General features: G+C 37.5%; 2 pseudogenes; one reads left to right on the forward strand and one right to left on the reverse strand.

Moving 5' to 3' along the window:
* Positions 1–99: 99 nt before the first annotated feature.
* LOC137210068 (tigger transposable element-derived protein 1-like) lies at positions 100–12,290 on the reverse strand (annotated as a pseudogene).
* Positions 12,291–12,706: 416 nt separating this feature from the next.
* On the forward strand, positions 12,707–19,411 carry LOC137210069 (brain acid soluble protein 1-like; annotated as a pseudogene).
* Positions 19,412–21,356: the final 1,945 nt, after the last annotated feature.

The raw sequence follows: 21,356 nt of genomic DNA on the forward strand, positions 1-21,356 counted from the left end.
GTTATGTTTACACTATACTGTGTCTATTAATTGTGCAATAGTATTATGTCTAAAAAATGTACATACCTTAATTAAATAATACTTTATTGGTAAAAATTGCTAACCATCATCTGAGCCTTCAGCAAGTCATAATCTTTTTGCTCGTAGAGAGTCTTGCCTCGATTTTGGTGGCTGCTGACTAATCAGGGAGGTGGTTGTTGAAGGCTGGGGCGGCTGTGGGAATTTCTTAGAACAACAGTGAAGTTTGCTGCACCGATTGACTTTTCATGAATGATTTCTCTGTAGCTTGCAATGCTATTTGGTAGCATTTTATCCACAGATCTTCTTTCAAATTTTGAGTCAATTCTTTCAAACACTGCTGCTGCTTTATCAACTGCGTTTATGAAATATTCTAAATTCTTTGTTGCTATTTCAATAATATTCACGGCATCTTCACCAGGGGTACATTCCATCTCAAGAAGTCACTTTCTTTGCTCATCTATAAGAAGCAACTCTTCATTCATTAAAGTTTTATTATGAGATTGCAGCAATTCAGTACCATTTTCAGGCTCCACTTCTAATTCTAATTCTCTTGCTATTTCTACCTTATCTGTAGTTACTTCCTCCATTCAAGTCTTGAACCCCTCAAGGTCATCCATGAAGTTTGGAATCAACTTCTTCCAAACTCTTGTTAAGGTTGATATTTTGATCTCTTCTCATGAATCACAAATGTTCCTAATGGCATGTAGAATGGTGAATCCTTTCTAGAAGGTTTTCAATTTACTTTGCCCAGATTCACCAGAGGAATCACAATCTATGGCAGCTATAGCGTTATGACATGTTATTTCTTAAATAATATTACTTGAAAGTCAATATGATTCCTTGATCCATGGACTGCAGAATGGATGTTGTGTTAGCAGGCATGAAAACAACATTAATCTCACTTTACTTCTCCATCAGAGGTCTTGGATGACCAGGTGCATGAGCAGTAATATTCTGAAAGAAATATATATATTTTTCTGAGCAGTAGGTCTCAACAGTGGGCTTAAAATATTCAGTAAACCATATCATAAACAGATGTGCTGTCATCCAGGCTTTGTTTTTCCATTTATAGAGCACAGGAGGAGTAGATTTAGCATGATTCTTAAGAGCCCTAGGATTTTTCCAATGGTAAATGAGCTTTGACTTCAACTTCAAGTCACCAGCTGTGTTTGTCCCTAACAAGAGATTCAGCCCATCCTTGAAATTTTGAAGCCAGGAATTGACTTCTCCTCTCTATCTATGAGATTCATAGATGGAGTCTCCTTCCAATGTCAGATGGTTTCGTCTACATTGAAAAATCTGTTGGTTTCGTGTAGCCACCTTCATTAATTACCTTAGTGAGATCTTCTGGATAACTTGCTGCAGCTTCTACATCAGGATTTGCTGCTTCACTTTGCACATTTATATTTTGGGAATGGCTTCTTTCCTTAAACCTCATGAACCAAGTTCTGCTAGCTTCAGACTTTTCTTCTGCAGCTTCCTCCCCTCTCTCAGCCTTCATAGAATTGGAGAGAGTTAGGGCCTTGCTCTGGATTAAACTTTTGTTTAAAGGAATGTTGTAGCTATTGGATCTTCTATCCAGATCACTAAAACTTTCTCCTTGTCAGCAATAGGACTGTTTTGCTTTCTTATCATTTGTGCGTTCACTGGAGTAGCACTTTTAACTTCCTTCAAGAATGTTTCCTTTGTACTCACAACTTAGCTAACTGTTTGGTGCAAGAGGCCTAGCTTTCAGTGTATCTTGGCTTTTGACATGCCTTCCTCACTGAGCTTAGTCATTTCTAGCTTTTGATTTAAAGTGAGAGACATGTGACTCTTCTTTTCACTTGTACACTTAGAGGCCACTGTAAGGCTATTAATTGGTCTAATTTCAGTATTGTTGTATCTCAGGGAATAGGGAGGACCAGGAAAAGGGAGAGAGATGGGGGGAATAGCCTGTTGGTGGATCAGTCAGAACTTACACAATATTTCTTAATTAAGTTCACCATCTTATATGGGCATGGTTTGTGGTGCCCTAGAACAATTGCAACAGTAACATCAAAGTTCACTGATCACAGATCATCATAACACATATAGTAATAATGAAAAAGGTTGAAATATTGTGAGAATTACCAAAATATGACACAGAGAGGAGAAGTGAGCAAAAGCTTTTGGCAAAACGGTGCCAATAGACTTGCTCAACACAGAGTTTCCACAAACATTTAATTTGAAAAAAAAGAGCAACATCTGTAAAGAACAATAAAATGAGGTCTGCCTGTATTTTATTTGTGTTTTATAAATTCAGTATCATGTCTCCATATAGATATGCCCAACCTCAACTCATACCTAGCACCTAGAATAGTGCCCTAAACACAGGTTATGATAATGCTTATTAATAGTTTTGAATGACCCTCTGAACAGGATAAGACTTCTGACTTCTATCCAATCTGTATGGACTGATTTGGAAGATGGATTTGGGGATGTGAAATATAAAGAAATAGGAAAAATAACACCAGTGGACTGGTAAGGTAATCTGGTACTTTTGAATGCAGAGTTTAGTATATTAACAAATGACAATATTGCCTGTGAATTGCTGAAATAACTCCTCATGTGTTGCCTGCTGAATGGCAGCAAATTGTAGTACAGCACTGCTAATGGTGTGGAGTGTGAGAGATGATAGGTCCTGGAGGATGGAGCCTGCCCAAGCTTCATTGTGTAGAGGGCCGGTTGCCTCAGGAAAGTATTATTTTAGCATGGTAGATATTTTATGGAAGTTATAATAATTTTATCTTCCATAGCATTCCTGTAAGAAAGTTGATAAAATACATACACACACTCATAAATGTGTGTGTATAATTTTTCGCTAGACAGCCTTTACCTATAGATGTGTTGAAATTTTAGATATTAGAATGACCATAGAAAATAGGAGATAGTAAAATATGAGAGTGAAATGATCACAATAAATATTGAATATTTGTATTGTCTCTGATAATAAATAAGGTACTGTTTCTCCTTGAAATGTGGTCAGTCATATAAAAGGTTAACAAGGTCAGTGGTGTTTAATACAGATTAGTGGTGTGTTGAGTTATGAGAACAACAAAGGTCTGACTTTGCCATTTGTCCAGTAGGTCCAATGATGGATATTCAGAATATCTTATATCTCATCATTCTGTAACACCGCTATCACTTTTATCATAAAAGAATTATGTTACTCCATACATGAAAAATGCATTCTTGAACCACTGTGAATTAGTTTTTAATGTACTGTGACCTTGGATTGCCCTGGGATATTAATGCTAAATGATTACTTCTGAATGCTTTTTGAATAGCTGCATAGTACAATTAAATACGCAATACATCATGGATGACATCGTTAAATGCCTCTTCTGATCAAGGAACCCAAAGAGGTCTTTGGAATGATGGTAATTCTGCACTGCTGAGGATGGGAGAGAAAAGAATCTCTTGTTAGTACTGAAATAAGTACAGGCAGAAGTAGATGATAACCTTTTCTTGGGGTTAGTCAATGGGAAATACATTTTTGATTAAGAACCATAAAGGAAGATGATTTTTGATCACTGCCAAAGTACTGTCCCATTATATCTGCCAAATGCTCAAGGTAAATAATTGTCATTAGTCTTTCTGAGTGACAAGTTGACAAACAGTATGTATGGATATTTGTATGGGCATGCGTGTATGCATGTGTTTGTAAAGGTATAGATAAAAGAGTAAAGAACCTTGTTTATATTCTAGCCCTTTTTCGAGAATGGGCTTATATCGAATTACAATTTGTCTCAATGTAGAACCTCATAAATCTTACGCTTAATCAAATTTCTTTTCATCCAATTATTGGGCCTGGGGCAAAACAATGACAGATGAAAGTGTGGTGTAGAAGAGCCAAGATGTAGTAAAGGATCTTTGACCTATTGGTCAGTGGTTTAAATCCAAGCTTGTTGGGCGGTGGCTGAAAGTGATTTGTTGTCCAGCTGGCTGCGAGCTGGTGGCCAGAACCTAGTTGTTAGCTGACTCTACAGTCTACAGAAAAGCCCTGAATTCAGTCCGCCCCACCCAGCCCCCAACAGAACTGGACTTACCTGTCTAGCAGATGATCTTTATCTTGAGGAGATATAAAGTTAATCTGCGAAAAGGCTGCTTCAAAATGGCCCACCGCTAATGCTGTTTGGTGAGTGATTTGTGGATTTCAATCTCTGAGCTAGCAATAAGGGGAACTTACAACTAATGAGGAACTCAATTTTTCTTGAACTGGAGCTATTTTAAAAAGAAAGCATTAAAAAGGATTTTGGTTCTGTTTCATGAAAATGAGCTGCAATTGTGCAAGTCAGTCCAACTTCAGAACTCAGCCCTAAGTGCACCGAACTTACCAGGTCCAGCCTCGCCATGACCTCATGCAAGACCTACTAGAGGTATTGAATCAATACTGAAATGCTCCAGTGAGTGCCTCCCAGAGATGCCCTGAGCATTACAAACTCAGTGAGCCCAGAGATGGAAGCCACATTTCCCAACCCCTCACTCCCTGCCCCTGCAATTGTGGGCCTTGCTAGCTAGGAAAATGTGACCTTGTATTTTAAATGTTAGTATTTTGGGGTAATAGCACCAGCTTAGATGTACCAATCCTTCTTTTCTAAAATGATATTGATGTAAATTAAATGTAAACATATTAGTGCTCCCATCTCAACTGACTGACTTCTTGGGTAAGCCTTTTAGGACATTGCTATGAGTACACGTGCATACCTGCCATTCTAGCATTCAGTGTTCTGCTGCTGTTTATTCATAGGGATTTGCATTTTATAATTATTTATTTGTTTTTATATTTATCATGTGTTTCTCCAGTAGGCTGACACTTCCAGGAGGCAAGGACTTTGTTTTGTGTTTTTTTAGGTACACTTCATCTAGCAAGTGCCTGCTACATAATGGGTACTCAATAAACAGTTGTGGGATAAATGAATGAATGAATGAATGAGCACACTTGTTAGGAACATATTTACATGCCTGTGTGAATGGAGGAGGGCGTCTAGGAAGAGGAAAAGTGTGGGAGAGTAATTTTTTAACTAATCAAGTTGTGGGCATGGAACTTAATTACAAAAGAGACAATATAAATGCAAAAAATTCAGAGCTCTTCAGTGAGGCAGAGTGGAATCAGAAAAGCTTTGGTGCTTCCTTGCTGGCTTTGCAGTTCACTAACTATGAGCTAATTTTCTTCTTAAATGTGTTTGAGAAGCTTTATTTCTTTCATATTTCAGAGTAGGAAACAGGCTCTACGTCAGTTCAGATTCTCACAATTTCCCACCTGGGTTTATGGCAAGAGTTTTCTAACTAGCTTCTCTGATCCAAAATCTTCCAGCCCCATCTCAAACCCCTCCTTCCTGGAGCTGACAAGGAAATCTTTCTAAAATGCAAATCTGATCATGCCATGCTGCAGCTTGAAAGCTTTCAATTGCATCAGATTGCCTTTAGGATAAAATCCAAACTTTTAGTGTGGCTTATAAGACCTTTCTTGATCTTACCCTTCTCTGTTCCTCCACTCTCATATCTCATACCTTCTGTCCAAACATGGCAGCTCTTCCAAGCCTAGCTGCCCCACTGCTCTGTGCTTTTGCAAATGATAGTTCCTTACTTCCCTTTGTCTGATTAACTCCTTTCCTTCCTTCAACACTGATTCAGGTTTCACTTCTTCCAGGAAGTGTGTCCTGATACCACTCCTCTACTCTCCCAAGGCCAGGTCCCCCTAGACATCTTTCTCTCATGCTCCATTACTCTGTGGTAGCCCAGAGCACCCAGATAAGTCTATTGTGATTGAGTGACTCTTGTCTGAGCTTTCGCCAGCTGTTGAGCACCTTCAGGTACTCTTTTCTTCCATCTCTGATTCTCTGGTGCTCATGGAACCTATGCATAATAGATGCTTAATGAGTGTGTGTTGAGGGAATTAGGGGCTCATTCACTGCCTGGTGGCACTTTGGTTGGCTGTTGATGACAGACTTTGAAGTGTGTAGGGACTGAAGGTCAAGTGTAAGGGAGAGAATGAGGGAATGATTGTTGGTCTGCTGAGGTTAGCTGATTAGTTAGTTGTCAGGTCTTTGTTTTACTCGTGTTAAATCTAAAGCAAAGCCAAGCAAAATAAAACAAAAAGCCACTGGAAGAAAAAGTGAACATTTTTTGGCTGGGCTCATGATAATGTGACCTAGAAATAAATGATCTCTTCCTCCTTTGAAATCCCATATTTCTCTTATAGACCTGACCTTATATTGTGGTTACGTATGCTCTCAGTTTGTTGTAGCAGTCAGCTTACATTAAGTTATACTGTGTAACAAACAACCTCAACATCTTTCTGGCTTACAATGACAAAGGTTGACAATGTGCTTGTGTTACATTTCCATCATGATTTGTCATGGCTCTTCTCCTTGTCAGGACCCAGGCTAATGGAGAACAAGCCCTATTTCTGTCTGGGATATTATTGGGCTCATGGCAGAGGAAAAAGGGAAATCATGGCAAAGTACACATCTGGTTTTTTAAACAATTGAAATATAATTGACATATAACATTACATTAGTTTTAGGCAAACAACATAATGATTTGATATATGTATAATATTATGAAATGATCACTACAATTAGTCTAATTAATAACCATCACCACATATAAAAAATACAAATTTTTTTCTTGTGATGAGAACTTTTAAGATTTTCTCTATTAGCAACTTTCAAATATACAATACAGTCTTATTATCTACAGTCATCATGTTATACATTACGTCACCAGGGCTTATTTATTTTTTAACTGGAATTTTGTACTTTTTACCACCCTCTCCACCCCCTGCCTCTGAAAACCACCAATTTGTTCACTGTATCAATTTGTTTGTTGTTAGATTCCACATGTAAGTGAGATCACATCTGGCTTGAATTCTTCTGCCTGGAAACACTGCCTCTGCCTGTATTTCCTTAGCTAAAGCAAATCCTAAGTGGAGATGTATTATACTCCCATGGGAGGGAGGGCCACCAAAAACTGTGAATAGTAATGCAGTTTATCACACTCTCCCACTGGAGTGTAGACTCTTGGAGGGCAGGAGTTTTTGTGTTCTCCGCCTTACAAGCCTCAAACGTTGCCAAAGCACATTACTTGTTTTTTTGAAATAAAGAGCAGAAGTGGTATGCTTCAGAAATAATGAAAATTTATTTGGAATACCACTCTCTTTTATCAGCAGTTATGTTTCACTTTGTGTGATACTAATTACTTAAAAGCCCTTATTATTTTTTCCATTAAATATTTAATGATTAACATTAATTTGAATATGTTAATCTGTTGCTTGCAACAGTATTCTACATCATTGACAGAGGTATGTCCCATTTCCCCAACTAGTGTTGACCAATTGCTTGACACTAGTTCTCCATTATTTCCTCCATAGCAAATTCCATAGCTTGTACTTAAGGCCCTCTGTGATCTGGCACCAAGCCAACAACATTTCTAGCTTTATTCCTGGCTACTTGTGCTGCCCCCCACGTCCAGTTACAATGAGTTACTCCCTTTCCCTTTGTGTGTTCCGTGATTTCCCACCTTAGTGTCTTTGCTCTGATGGTTCACTCTGCCTGGAATGACTTTATCCCATCAGCATATGTTCAATTCCTTCTCAGTCTTCACAATGAAGATTAAGTACTACTTCTCTCACAAAGTCTTCCCAGATCACCTAGGGAATGTAATCAACACCCACACATCATGCCCTTTATATTTTTCTTTTGGAAATTAATTTGCTTTATCTTGTCAAGGAGGTTAGGACACAGGCTTTGTATAATTAGAACAGAATTTGAGGGTCTACCACTGAACCTCTTCTCAAAACTTGGCTGAATTTCTTATCCCCTGAGTCTTAACTACTTCATTGTAAATAGAGAATAGGAATAATAACATAACATATTGGAAAAGTTATGTGAAGTGATCTATCACCATCCCTGACATATAGGAAGTACTCAATAAATGAAAGTCATTACCTAATATAGTTATGTATTCACTGGATAGGATTTCTCTGCTTCACCTATTTAGTTCCCTTGGTGACATCACACAGAGTAGGTACAATGTAGATATTTGTTGAGTGAATGAATAAATGAATGAATGTGAAATGATGCTAGAAAAATGACCATGAGGCTCACCTTTCAGTGAAATCAATGTTGCTAGACTGAGTGTTCATTCTTTTCCCTGTGGCTGAGTTTGCCTAGATTTTTAATAACTTAGGTCCAGTGGTAGCTGGCCCATATCCAGTGGTAGGTTGGGGAGAGAGATGGAAACTGTTACAAAAACACTTAGAAGGTGTCCCCTGGTGGGGGATCAAAGAAAGTGGAATGAATATTCTCCCATTGTATTTGCAATAGGAAATTACTGTCCAGTGAACCCAGATAAAACCGTTTTATGTGTCATCCCAATAGTTGATTAGAAGTGTCTTATTTTTTCTTCCTCTCGTTATGGCAGACTGAATAAATAGTTATATCAAAAACTGGGTCAAGAATTTACATTGTAAATCCTTGATGTACTGCAAACATTTATTGAATGGTAAGTGGCAAGTCTAGAGCAATCATTTACCAGGTCAACAGAATGCTGTTTGGAAAAATCACAAGCTATATATTTTGGAAATCTTGTGATACGTTAGTGTTTTCAAAGAAATGCAATTTCTCTTTTATAAGGCATAAATAATGTCACAGCTCATTTTAGAGCACTATATTCATTTAACTCTCCCAAAAGGGACTCTTTTAAATCAAGCTAAATATCACTCCTTTCTTAAATTGACAATGTTGTCAGAGTTTTGGATCATTGTCCCCCAGAAAGACAACTACAGGAACTGCTTAAGTGGCAACAGAGGAGGCGTCTAGGTCATGATTAAACTGGAAGCCTCAACTCAAAGCCAGAGTGGAGCTCAGCTGCTGGGTTAGTTCTCAACATGGAGGTAACTTGATCTTTGGACACACTTTTTAGTAAATCAGACTCTTTCCCTGTGTTTTAATTTTCTGTTATCAGTGTAACAAATTACCATAAACTTAGTGTTAAAACAACACTAATTTATTCTCCTATCATTCTAGAGATCAGAAGTCTGAAATGAGTCTTCCAGGGCTAAAATCAAGGTGTCAGCAGGCTTGGTCCTTCTCAAGGCTCCAAGGCTTCCACTTTGAGAGGCTGTTAACATTCCTTGGCTTGTGACATCTCTCTAATCTCTGCTCCTGTGGTCACATCGTCTTCTCTTCTACTGTGGTCAAAACTTCCTCAACCTCCCTCTTATAAAGGCATTGTGATTACATTTAGGATCCACCCTGATAATCCAGGATATCTCCCTACTGCAAAACGCTTACATTTAATCACATCTGCCAAGTCCCTCCCTTTGCTATATAAGGTGGCATTCCCAGGTTCTGGGAACTAGGACACCAACATCTTTGAAGTACCATTATTCAGCCTACCATACGTTGCCTTTCAAAAGGTTTTCTGTATCCAAACTATAAAGTTGACTTTTTGAAAACAAAGAATAAAGTACTGGCTTTCCCAGAAGGGAAAAATAAGGTGTTTCAAAAGGCTATAGATTGGGGAATATTCTGATTTTGCTTCTAAAGTGTGACTCATGGTTTGGCCTCCACAGCACGGTTTGTTCCTGTCATTGTGTGAGTTTGGATTTGTTTCTACATTCACATTCAAGGGGCACAAATCCATTGATGTGATGTTGAGCTATGAGAACCATCACGGGACTCACTTCATCTGGCACAAAACAGATCTGCTGGCACTTAATAGTCTAATCAGGTATTTATATAGTCCCTCCCCCATACCACCTATGGTCACCGTGTAATCCCAGGAGACTAGGATCACGCTGCAAACCTAGTAAATTACTGTTCAAAGTGGAATTGATTCTTAATCTGCTTGAAATTAGATGTGGAAAAATTCATCTCCACCTACTTCAATTATTGTATCTTTCCTTATAACTCTGGGTAGAAAATAGTTTAAACCTTAATTCTGATGGTTCTTTATTTTATGAGTTTCATTAAAACCCCTGAGAGTCATTTAATATAATGGAGTTCAATGCTGATATTCAAATGCATTTCTTCTGAAATAGATTTTTACCTTTTATTATAGAGATTGAGCTCCCATTTTTAACACATATGTTCTCAGTGCTTATGCTAATTTCATTGCTTATCTTTAAAACTGGCATATCATTGTTATTGTTATTATTATTATTGTTATTATTATTATTGTGTATTGACCAAGTTGAATGCCTCATTCTCAAGGGATTGCTGTCAGAGTTATATAATATAAGAACAATGGCTGAATGTTGTTCATTTTAAATGTGAAATTATAAATCAATTACAGTGGTGGCTAAAACCCCTTCATGACATGCCACAATTTACTTCCAATGACATTTAAACCTATCTCACATGCTGAACAATCTGTAATAAATTATGATTTTTTTTTTTTTTTTTGCTTCTGAAATGAAGCTATAATTATGACAGTTGAATTCTTGTTCTGGGAAATAAGGTGGCATTTAATTCCTTGAGAACAAATGACACTCACAAAAGAACAGTTAATTATTCTCAGCTGCAAAGGAAAGGAGGAGGGGAGAGAAAAATTATGAAAAAGAACATGGTAGCACTTTATGTGAAGTATCTATTAAGTAATCCTTAACTAAGGCTGAACTACAATTGAACTTCTGGGCTGCCCCTGAGCCCAGGTAACACTTTTTGTTATTTCAGTTCTCAATAAAATCCAAACAGGAGGAATTAGCAACTTGAAACTTCCTCTGTTCCTTGCACATGATAATATAAATGTTCTCACAATCAGCCTTGGTTCCAAGAATGCAGACCTACATTCTAACGCAGTTAAATCAGACCCAGTGGGTAGCATGGTATTAGTTTTCAATTACAGCCTTCCTAATTCAGGGCTTTAACTGCTGTAGTTATTCAATCTATAGTGCAAATAAAGGGAAAGGAAAGCATTGCACCTCCAGAATTTGTTGTGTTGTTGTTTGTTTCTAGTTTAAACAGCAACTGTGCTTCCATTGGCTTTTCTCTGCTGGCCCTTTCCTGTTCATTCTGGCAAGAAGCCGCAGTGCAACTGAATATGCCAGCAAACAGGAGGCCACTCTTCCTTGCTAGTTCTGACACCATCAGCTGCGATGTTAGCAGCCTGCTATTAGAGACGCCTCTTTCTTTGACTTCCCTTTCTTCCTTGGGAGGAATAGATACTCTAGAGAAGGGCCCTGCTGAGTGGAATTCCCCATTTTGACTGCAATTAGGGATTGTGACTTGATTGATTTGGGGGCTCTCTGAAATGTAGCAGGATCAACACAGTTGCACACAAAACAAGGCATAATCCACTGGGTTAAATTAACGTTAAATCAGAGATGATTGGATTAATTGCTATTACATTTTATCTTCTGTGCACATGTGCTCTTGGCAGGCTTTCAGAGCCTTTTTAAAATTAGCTTAGAACTGGATGGAAATGGTACAGGTGCAAATGATTTGTGTACTGGGTCTTTCAAGTACGCAGTGGGCTCATAAGAAGGTGCATTTTTTTTCAAATCATATTTTGGATGTGATTTACAGAAATCTGCACTGAGAATAAACTTGGCATCACAATACAGAAGGTATAGATGTGTTAAATGGCAAAAGGACCCTGTTGGCTAGAATATGACTTGGAAAATGGATTTCCTTCATACTGTGGCCTTGGCACTATACCTCTGTTCAGTTTTCTTCCCTTACATGCTTTTCTGCCCTCGTGAGAGTCTGTAGGGTTCTGGAGACCGATGTAACAGAGCACTTAGTATGGCATCTGATACCCCGGAATGTATTCTTCAAAACCTACATCCCTTCAACAAATTTTAAGGGTGAAAAGTTGATACGATGGTTGTTAACAGGATGAATCTGTTTAACAGAAAAAGTGTGGAATGATCAGTTCAGGGGCATAAGGCAAAGGTAATCAAAGGCTGGTATCTTTTATGTACCCTTTTGCCCATCAGCCAGTGGCTCAGGGTCACTGCCAGGCTGATGGTCTAGAAACCTGCTAAGCCACTGGGAGGAAAGTTTACATTTTTGTACTTTAGGAAATGGGGTGCATCAACAGCTCCTTTTTAAGACCATTGTGTGCACAGCACTATAAACAGGTACTGTGGAGGAGACAAAGACTTCATTCTGGGGCTGGTCATATTTTGGATCAATACAAATAAGTAGGTGAGAGCATGATTTCTTCTTTTTCTTGGCTCGTTTCACTCTGCCAGCAATGTCAAGCTCCTGAGAACAAGCAGCGAAGGTCACAGGCATTTTCCCGCCCTGGGAAGTCTCCCTTCTGTAGGCCCTTTGCCTCTCATGCGTTTGCTATTGTCTAGTTTCCCTGACCTGAGCATCTTGGCTATTTCTCTGGCCTTGCCTGGCTCATCCCTGCTGCAAGCCCTGTTCAGACAGGGGACCTTCTCCATGTGACCTGGCTTCTCAGACAGATCTCTGCTTGACCCCTGTCTTTCAGCCTCCCTTGTTTCCCCTCATGGACACTTGTTCCCAGCCTCTATTCCACGCTGTGTCAGTTTCCCAAAGAAAGTGCATTTTAATCTATGCAAATATCCAAATGCAACAATAATTGGGAACTGAGCTCTCAAAATTATTTCAGTTTATTAAAAAATATATCTCACCTTTTTATATATTATTTTGAAAGGTAACATATTTGTGATTACGTTCACATGATGCCCACAGGTACAGTGAAAAGAAAGTTTCCTTCTCATCCATGACCTCTGGTGTTCCAATTCCCCACTTCAGAGACAACCACTGTTATGGGGTTTTATTTTTCACCTGTTCTTCCAGAAACATTATATGCATATAAAACACACATACATGTATCCTCCACCTCAGTTTTATACACAAATATAATGATAGCATACTCTGCACATGGTTCTATGTCTCTTGCTTGTTGTTTGCTTAAATCTATGTGGAAGATTGTCCCATATCAGTACCATTCTTTTTAAAGTGTCCACAGTGTTCCTGGATGTGTTATAATTTATTGAACCTGTCACCTACTGATGGGTATTTAAGCTGTTTTCAGTTTTCTGCTTTCATAATGTTTGAACCTAATTTTTAATATTCTTATGCATGATATCTGAGAATAAAATTCCTATAAATAAAAACTTAAAGATATTATTACAAACTTCAACTGCATTTTATGTGAAGTTATCACACTTAAGAAAAGGGCACAGAAACATATGTGCCCCTCAGTGAATCATCACCAGTGGAAAGCCTGTGTAACCACAGTTGAGGTCAAGAAAGACAGTTTGCCATCACCTCAGATAGCCCCTTCCTAGTCCATTCCACTTCTTGCCTGTTTTCCTCCTCCACTTCTTTAATCTTAATACTATAATTTAGTTTTTCTTGCTTTTGAACTCTATATAGTTGATTTATATAGCACTATAGATAATGTTTGTGTCCCCCCCAAATTCATATGTTGAAACTTAATCCCCAAAGTGATGGTGTAGGAGGCAGGTCCAATGAGGGGTGATTAGGTCATGAGAGTGGAGCCACTGTGAATGGGATTAGTGCCCTTTTAAAAGAGGCAGACATCTCCTTCACCTCTTCTTCCATTTGAGGACACAGTGAGAAGACAGCCATCTGTGGACCAGGAAGAGGAGACTCAAACTCTGAATGCGCTAGCAACTAGCAACTTAATCTTGGACTTCCTGGCCTCCAGAACTGTGAGAAATAAATGTTTTTTGTTTAAGCCACTCAGTCTAGAGTATTCTGTTATAGTAGCCTAAACAGGCTAAGACACAAAGTGTGCAATTTTTGTGTCTTGCTTCTCTGCTCATTGTATTTGTGAGGTTGTCCATGTTGTTTCATGTAGCTGTAGATAGGTCAATTTTATTGGTGTGTATTATTCTGTTGAATGGATGCACCACAAATTATTTATCCATTCTGTTGGTGAACTTTGGGTTCTTTTCAAATTTGGCTAATTTGAATAGTGCTGCTCTGCATACACTACTACTGGGTATATGATCTGGGAATGGGGTGGTTGGATGATGGGCTCTATTTAAGTTCAACTTTAGCATATAATGAGAAACTGTTTTCCAAATTTATATTCATAACAGCATGTATAAGAATTCCCATTGCTCTACATTCTTGCAAATACTCCATAACATCATTCTTTCTTTTAAACATTCTGATAATTGCATAGTGGCATATCACTGGGGTTTTAACTCATATTTTCTCGATTACTAATGAAGTTGAGTATGTTTCCTTACATAGATATTCTCTTTGTGAAGTGCCTGTTATGGTTTCTTGCCCATTTTTCTTTTGGACAGTAAGAGCTCTCAGAGTATTTTATATATTCTTGCCTGTTGTTGGTTTTATGGATATAAAACAAACATTTTCTTCCAATCTATGGTTTGCCTTTTCACTTTCTTAATGTTATCTTTTGGTGAAAAATGTTCCTAGTTTTAGTGTAGTCCAATTCAAAGACTTTCCCTTTATGGTGATTTTTCTTTCTTTGTGGCATGTGTGTTGCTTAAAAAATATTTCCTTAGTTCAATGTAATGAAGATATTCTCTTATATCCTAAAGTGTTACTGTTTGCCTTTATCTTCTGGGAATTGATATTTTGCTTGGCAGGAGGTACGAGTCAAGTTTCCTTTTTCCCACAAGGATATCCAACTGACTCAGCACCATTTACTTAAAAGGCTATCCTTTTACCTCTGATTGCATTGTTATGTTGTCATAAATCAAGTGACTGTATATTTATGGATCTATTTCTGGACTTTCTTTTTTATTCCATTGGTCTATTTGTCAAACTGTCACCAATATCATATTTCTTAATTATAGTAGCTTTATAATAAATCTTGCTATCTAGTGGAGCAACTTCTCTCATCTTGTCTATCTTGAAGAGAGTTTGCATATTTTTAGCTACTTGCATTTCCATATAATTTTAGAAATGGATCATCAGTTTCCTCAGAAAAAAATGTTGGGGTTTTAAATATGATTTCTTTGACTCTATAGAAAATCCAATGGAGAACCAATATATTTGTAATACTGAGTCTTGTATTACTGGAATCCTATGCTCATGAATGAGATTGGTCCATAATTCTCCTTTCTTATAATGGTTTTATCAGGTTTTGGCATCAAGATCATGCTAGTCTCATAAAAATGAGCTATTTTTATATTCTCTAAGGGGCTTGTATAGATTTGTAGTTATTTCTTCACCAATAAAACTTGGATCTGGAATTTTCTTGGTAGGAAGATTTTTATTTACTGATTTAACAAATTTAATAATTATAGGACTATTTTTACTTTCCTATTTCTTTGAATTTTTTTAGGATTTGTGCATTTCACTATATATATTTAAATAATTTATTTTTTAGAGCATTTTTAGTTTCATAACAAAATGTAGAGGAAGGTATAGATATTTTTGATATACCCCCTGCCTCCACACATGCATAGTCTTTTCCATTATCACTCACCAGAATGGTACATCTATTACCAAGGATGAACCTACATTGACGCATCATAATCATCCAAGTCTATAGTTTACTTTAGGGTTCACTTTTTGTATACTCTGTATGGGTTTGGACAAATGTATAATGATATATATTCATTGTTATAGTATCATAGAGAGTATTTCCACTGCCCTAAAAATATGCTGTACTCTTCCTATTCATTCCTCCCCCAGCCCTCACCCTTGGCAACCACTGATCTTTTTATAGTCTCTATGGTTTTACCTTTTCCAGAATGTCATATAGTTGGAATCATATGGTATGTAGTCTTTTCAGATTTGCCTCTTTCATTTAGTAATATGAATTTAAGTTTTCCTCATTTCTTTTCATGGCTTAACAGCTCATTTATTTTCAGCACTGAATAATATTCCACTGTCTGGATGCACCACAGTTTATCCATTCACCTACCAAAGGACATCTTGGTTGCTTCCAAGTTTTGACAATTATGAATAAAGCTGCTATAAACATCCATGTGTAGGTTTTTTTGTGAGGACATAAGTTTTCCACTCCATTGGATAAATACCAAGGAGCATGCCTGCTGGATTGTGGGGTACGAGTATGTTTACTTTTGTAAGAAACTGCTAAACTGTCTTCCAAAGTGGCTGTACCATTTTGTGTTCCTACAAACAACAAATGTGTGTTCCTCTTGCTCCAAATCCTTGCCAGTGTTTGGTGTTGTCAGTGTTTCAGATTTGGGCCATTCAAAAGATTTGTAGTAGTATTTCATTTTTGTCTTAATTTGCATTTCCCTGATGGCATATGATATGGAACATCTTTTCATATATTTATTTGCTATCTAAATATCTTCTTTGGTGAGGTGTTTGTTAAGGTCTTTGGCCCATTTTTTAACCTGGTTGTTTTCTTATTGTTGAGTTTTAAGAGTTCTTTGTACATTTTCATTAACAAAATATTTGGTCAACCATCCTTTGTCAGTTCTATTTTTTGCAAATATTTTCTCCCAATCTTTGGCTTGTCTTCCAATTCTTTTGAATTGCCTTTTGCAGAGAAGAAGTTTTTAATTTTAGTAAAGCGCAGCATGTCAACTATTTCTTTCATGGATCATGCATTTTGTGTTACATCAAAAAAGGCATCACCATAGTCAAGGTCATCTAGGTTTTCTCTTATGTTATTTTCTAGGAGTTTCATAGTTTGCATTTTACATTTTGACCTATGATACATTTAGAGTTAAGTTTTGGAAAGAGAGGTCTGTGTCTAGATTCTTTTTTTCTTTGTTTGTTTTTTTGCATGTGAATCTCTGGTTGTTCCAGCACTATTTATTTCTTAAACAGATTATCTTTGCTCCATTGTATTATCTTTTCTCCTTAGTCAAAGATCAGTTGACTATATTTATGGGGGTGTATTTCTAGGCTCTCTATTCTGTTCCATTGATCCATTTGTACATTATTTTTGTCAGTACCTCACTGTCTTCATTATTACAGCTTTATAATGTCTTGAGGTTGGGTAGCATCAGTCTTCCAACTTTATTCTTCAATATCATGTTGGTTGTTCTGGGTATTTTGCCTCTTCCTATAAACTTTAGAATCAGTTTGTCAATAACCATAAAATAACTTGCTGGGATTTTGAATGAGCTTGCCTTGAATCTGTAGATTAAGTTGTGAAGAACTGACATTTTGATACCATTGAGTTCTCCTATCAATGAACATGAAATATCTCTCCATTTACTTTGGTTCTTTGATTTTGTTCATTAGAGTTTTGTAGTTTTCCTTGTATAAATCTTGAACATATTTTGTTAGATTTATACCTAAGTATTTCATTTTTGGGGGTGCTGATGTAAAGCATATTGTGTTTTTAATTTTAAATTCCACTTGTTCATTGTTGGTTTATAGGAAAGCAATTGACTTTGTATATTAATGTTGTATCCTGCAAACTTGCTGTAATTGCTTATAAGTTGCAGAAGGTTTTTTTTTTGATTTTTTGAGATTTTCTACATAGACAATCATGTCATTTGTGAACAAAGACAGTTTTATGTCTTTCTTCCCAATCTATGTACCTTTCATTTAATTTTCTTGTCTTGTTACATTAACAAGGATTGCCAGTACCACTTTGAAAAGGACTGGTGAGCATTTTGTTATAGTTTCAACAATATCTTCTTAAGATCTTTTTCACAATATTGTCTTGTCATTTTTTAAAATATCTTCTGACGTTCTCCATTTCTAACTTAAATTGATTATTTGTGGCTTTTCTCTTTTTTTCTTGATCTGTGTCTTGGAGAGGTTTCTCAAATGCATTGCTTCTTATAATGAAACAACTTTTGTTCTTGTCAATACTGTCTATTTTATGTGTGTCTTCTATTATATCAGTTTCTATTCTTACCTTTCAGTTTCTTTTCTTTTATTTAGGTTTATTTCACTGTTCTATTGCTAACTTCATGAGACAGATGTTTAGCTTTTTGATTTCATCTTTTCTTCTTTTGTAATGAATACCCTGCATTTCCCTCTGAGAATGGGCCTAGCTGCATTCCACAATATTTTGATTATCATAAGTTAGTCAAATAATAAGTATACTTATTAATTCATATATATATGGAGATTTTCTACGTTTTTTTGTTAGTGATTTTAAGTTTAATAGATTTGTAGTTATAGAACATATTTTGATCATTAAAATCCTTTGAAATTTGTTGAGTTTTCTTGATGACTTAGCATATAGTCAATTTTTAACAATGCATAGTGTGTGTGTGAAAAGAATGGGTATTCTGCAGTTGTTGGGTACTGTTTTCTACAAGTCAATTAGTTTAAGTCTATTAATTAGTTTAAGTCGATTAAGTCTATTAATCATGCTGTTCAGATCTTCCAAATGTTTACTGATCTTTTCTCTACTTCTATCATTTACTGAGAAAATTGTGATTGTGTTTTCCACTATGATTATTGGCTTTTCTATTTCTCCTTGTAGTTCTATATTTTATTTCTATATTTTAAGATTGTGATATTAGGTAAACACAAATTAAGAAAGGATTAAAATGGTTGACCCTTTCTTATGTTTCCCTCTTTGTCTCTAGTTATGTGTTTTATCTATTTTGATACTGGTATAGTTTAATTAGCTTTTTTGTATTAAACAATCATTAGGATTGCAAGTGTGGGTGGCAGTAGTGTCTGTGGAGACCACGGCTGCGGCAGCACTCCAACTCACTCCTAGCTGCAGTCTCCACCATAGAGCCGGGGAGAGAGCCTCCGCCAGCGACCCAGGGCAGCACAGGCACCCAGACCCGAACTCCAAGTTGGGAGACAAGCTGAGTAAGAAGAAGGGGTACAATGTGAATGATGAGAGGGCTAAGGACAAAGACAAGAAGGCCAAAGGAGCTGGGACAGAAGAGGGGGAAACCCCGAAGGACAATGAGACCCAGGGTGCTGCAGAGACCCCAGAGGTGAAGGAGGACAAGGAGGAGAAGCTGGAGAAGGATGCCTAGGATGCTGCCAACAAGCCTGAAGACAAGGAAGGTGAGAAAGACAAAGAGGCAGCCAAGGAAGACACTCTGAAGGCAGAGACGGAGCAGACGGAGGGAGCTGAGTGGAAGCCGGGACCCCCAAAGGATGCTGAGCAGGAGCCGGCGGCTGCCTCCGGCCAGCTGCAGGTGGCAACGCCCCTAAAACTTTGGAGACCTAGGCTGCGGAGCCCTTGGCCCCACCAAGGATGACAAGAGCAAGAAGGGAGAGGAACCCGCAAAGCCTCAGGCTCCTGCAGCTCCTGCCGCGCAGGAGACAAAAAGTGACGGGGCCCCATCTTAAGACTCAAAACCCGGCAACACTGAGGCTGCCCCATCCTCCATGGAGATCCTGGCAGCCACGGAAGCACTCAGTTCCATGCCCAAGGCCAAGCCCCTGCAGCCCCCACAGACGAGGTCAAATCTGCCGAGACCCCAGCAGCTAATTCTGATCAAACCTTAGCAGTGAAAGAGTAAGAAGGACAACCAATGGAACGAAGAATACCGCTTAACAACAACCTGTCTCTCTGACTCCTTCTCTGTCTTTTTGTCTCTCTGTCTCTCTCCTATACTAACTTGTTTCAAATTGGAAATAATGGTATGTATTGCCCAAGAACAAGCATGTGGTCCTTTCAAGGGAGGGAGGGTGTTGGGAGAATCCAAATAGTATTTTTGTGGGTAAATACCTAATATACTTTCAGTCAACTCTACCAATCAGTCCTGGATTTTAAAGATCAATGTCTGAAAGTACAGTACATCTTTTGTACCTGAACTGCTGTTACATGCACTCCGCCACTAAGATCTGAATGTCTTGTCTTCTGCAAGGGGATTGGGAGTGATGCGTTTGATTCTGCCCACAGGGCCTGTGCCGAGGCAATCGGATGTTCATGAAGGCAGCATTTTCTGTTTTCTTTTTCATTTACAGCTTTCTTATTTTGAAATTTTTTTAATGTTGTGGATGAATGCCAACTTTCAGACAGCCTGCTTAGCCTGTTCACATGTATCTTGATGCCAATACTCCATTCTTCCTCCCCAGGTCTTTTTGGGAGTAACAAACATTCTTTCATCCTACTTAGCCTCCCTAGATTTCTCATGACCAGTTAGTGTATGTCCATGGTTGGGTGCACCTGTAGTTCTGTTTACTGGTCGGTGGAAATGAAAAAAAAAAGTCTGCATTCATCACAGTTCCAGTTTTCTCTTCCATCCTGTCACAAACTCCAACACATCACTCATTAGAAAATGGAAAAAAAAATAAAAAAACAAAAAAAAATGTGTACAACAGATGCATTGAAATTATATGTAATTGTGTAAATGGTGCAACAGTAATAAACAATTAAAATAAAAAAGGGAAGGGAAAAATAAAGCAGGGAAGGATGATATGAAATGTTGGGAAGCATGGTTGAAATTGTAAATGAGGGTGATCAGGGAGGACCTTGAGGTTTGAGCAAAGATCTACAGGAGTTAAGAAATCTAGGAAGATATCTATAGAAGAGCATTTGTAGACATGGTATTTTCTATTTGCAAATGGAAAGGCTCTGAGGTAGAATTGTACCTGACATCTTCCAATATCAGCTAGGAGGCTGGGATGGCTGGAGGTAAATGAGTGTGAGAGTAGAAGTGATGATATCAGAAGGGTTTTTATGAAGAGGTAACAAGGTGGGAGTCAAGTGATTTAACTAGGGCTTTGGTAGAAGGATTTTTGGCTTTTATTATGATATAAAACCCAACTTAAGAGAAACAATGGTAGTTGAATGCAAAATACAACTTTTCTTAGCTTACATTTTTAGAGGGCTTATTATACACCAGGCACTGTTTTAAGCTCCTTATGTGCAGGATTTTATTTCATAGTGTATAAGAAAAATGTAGATTTCACACAGGTTAATTAACTTACCCAGGCTCACAGCTTGTATGCAACAAAGCTAGGAGTCACATCCATGAGGTCTCTTAATTGTAATTCTACATTTCTCTGAATTGTCATTTAATGACAGAATATTTACTGATCATCTGGAGAGATCTAACTCTGAACTCTATCAATGAGCTTTTCTGCTTCCTCTTATTTCAGTGCACATAGTGTCAGCAAATGACCCCAAGATACTCAGTTGGTTTACCATGTGAATTATTTACTTGTTCTACGTTTTATTGACACATGCTATACACCTAATTCTGAGCCATTTTTTCAGAAATGCCTAATGCCAGTCCACAAGGATGGAGAAAGTTACTGTAAATGGATACATCCAAACTAAACATCATTACTGAAAAAAAAAATTGTGTCTCATAGAGGACATTGGTATATGAGTTATTTTAACCTACTATAAAATCTTTCACCTATATCTGAGTGACTGGTTATGTTCCTTTTACACTTTTTATAATATAAAATACAGATTAAATGAGTAGACTATGCAAGGAAAACCTGTACTTGAAA

Source organism: Pseudorca crassidens, chromosome 17 (assembly GCF_039906515.1).
Source record: "Pseudorca crassidens isolate mPseCra1 chromosome 17, mPseCra1.hap1, whole genome shotgun sequence".
Taxonomy (NCBI): Eukaryota; Metazoa; Chordata; class Mammalia; order Artiodactyla; family Delphinidae; genus Pseudorca; species Pseudorca crassidens.